Raw genomic sequence first — 2196 nt, 5'->3', positions numbered from 1 at the left:
GATGTTCAACTACAGGACAGTGCGCTTCTAGGGGTTCATTAACAATATGAAAAAAAAACAACTTAATATACATGTTTAGCAACAATCATGGGATTTTCAGTGTTTGATCACCTGCGTGTACAGTACTACAATATTTTCCAAAAATCCAAAGATAGAAATGGCTCACAGTTGAGATGTTAGAAATTTTTGTAGGCCTTGAAACATCAGCAGTAGCAAAAATTTCATAATCATGATCAAAATCTATGTTGTGTAGTAAAGCACATAATGAAACTTTAAGTATAAATGTCCTATTGTTCTAATAAACTATAAAAATAAATAAATGACATACACCTGCAATCATATTACATACCTCGATACAATGTTAGCTGAATGATAGAGCTCCACATATCTAAGTTTTGCTATCACCCTTCTAGTCGACTAATCGAGAAATATAAATATTAGTGATTATTTCAATTTTGCTACACAAACATAGAAATGGTCATATTCATAGGTACCGGTATTGTGTAAATGTAGACCGCACAGATTGAAAATCAGATAAAGCTGACTCGGCTCGTTAACAGCCCTAGTAAAGGGCGCCTTCACCTGTTCATATATCATAAATTGATATGAACGTAACCTTCAAATTAAGTTGAGGAAACTTAAGTAATAGCAAAATACTTAAACATAGCAAGTGCAGAACATATTACATCTGGAACTTGTTTCTCATTTGAAGAAAGCACACTAGACATCACCTAAAAAAATCACTAACTGTGAGAAAAAAAAGTACAATATAAAGTTGTTAATAAGGAAACAACTAACAAGCCATTCTATCATACATACCTGACCCTCATGATAAAATCCAGCAGGGAAAAATGGTCGTATAAGCCGATCAATGAGCCGCCCGCATAAAAGTTCTCGTTCTTTTAGGGAACATTCCCTCCTCACATACGTACCTGGAATTTCTCTTTATCAACCAATCTTTAACAACAATACAAAATGCAAATTCAAATTAAACAATATAGTAGAAACATACAAACAGTAAGAGGTAGTATGACCCATACCTAACACAACCGCACCTTTAGCCGAGAAAACTGTGGGCAGAACATTAGAACACCTTCGCTCTATATTTGGGTTAAGCTCGACCTACGCTTTTGTTTGCCGCTCATCAGAGGTAGACGATTCCACCTGAATCACCTCTTTATGCAATTGAAAACCAACATCCAAAAGAGATTCTTCAGAAATTTGGGGCGGGGAAGACAAATCTGGAGGCCAATTGAAGTGCGAAGGAAGAATCCATCGAAAAATTGATTTAACAAGGATTCATAATAGTGGTTAATTTGTAGGTTCCATTGGTTAGGGTTTCGTTGAGATTAAATGAGGATGTGATAGTATCTCTCCCCCAAATGCGATACCGTCGCCGGGGAGGCAGTAGGGAGGGAGTGGGGTGGGGTGATGGTGAAGCGGGTGGAGAATGAAAGGGTGGCATTTTGGGAGGAGTTGAATAAGCAGATGGATGTAAGGTGGCATGATTTTGAACTGAAACGAGAAGAAATTAAAAGATTTGGTTCTTGAAATCATGAATTTGAAAGATGAAACCTGTAGCTACTGTAACTACCATAAGTTTTGGGGAGACAGAGTGTTTTACAATTGGAGAAGGAGAGAGTTAGGGTTTAGAATGGAGATGAGAGGGAAACTGAAATTTTCGTGGTGAAAATATGAAATTTTGATTTTTTTTGGAGGAAACTTTTTGAGACTGTTTGTTTATGTCTTAATAAGGCTTTTAATAGTTTAGATCTTTTACTGGTTCAGCACTTAATGGTTTAGACTGTTTGTTTTACGATCAAATGTCTGAATGGTTCAGACATTTGCCTTTGAATGGTTAAGATTTATATAGAGTCTGAATGGTTAAGACCTCTAATCTGAATTGGTCATACATTTGCCTCTAAACGGTTAAGCATTATACATCCTCTTAATAGTTCAGACCTCTTACTGGTTCAGCACTTAACGGTTGAGACCTCTTATTGTCCACTATGATCCGTTAAGGCCCCATATGGTCAATTAAGACATATATGATGTATTATTATCCATTGTGATCCAATAAGGCCCCACACGGTCCGTAAAGCATGTATGATCTACTATTGTCTGTTGTGATCCGTTAAGGCCCAATATGGCCCATTAATACATTTATGATCTAGTAGTGCCCATAGAGGTCCATTA

General features: G+C 36.7%; 1 long non-coding RNA gene across 2 annotated transcripts; it reads right to left on the bottom strand.

The window, feature by feature from the left end:
• Nucleotides 1-558: 558 nt before the first annotated feature.
• LOC110868175 lies at nucleotides 559-1414 on the bottom strand. 2 transcript variants are annotated; one of them, XR_002552275.2, is made up of 3 exons: nucleotides 1056-1414; nucleotides 820-957; nucleotides 559-731 (listed from the first exon to the last, which is right to left on the bottom strand). It is a non-coding gene; the product is annotated as an uncharacterized LOC110868175 (long non-coding RNA). The 2 variants fall into 2 exon arrangements; XR_004882378.1 differs by having other exon boundaries at nucleotides 820-932.
• Nucleotides 1415-2196: the final 782 nt, after the last annotated feature.

The sequence above is a fragment of the Helianthus annuus genome, chromosome 15 (assembly GCF_002127325.2).
Source record: "Helianthus annuus cultivar XRQ/B chromosome 15, HanXRQr2.0-SUNRISE, whole genome shotgun sequence".
NCBI lineage: Eukaryota > Viridiplantae > Streptophyta > Magnoliopsida > Asterales > Asteraceae > Helianthus > Helianthus annuus.
Note: the sequence above shows the minus strand (reverse complement) of the source record. Positions and strands in the feature narration are given on the sequence as shown.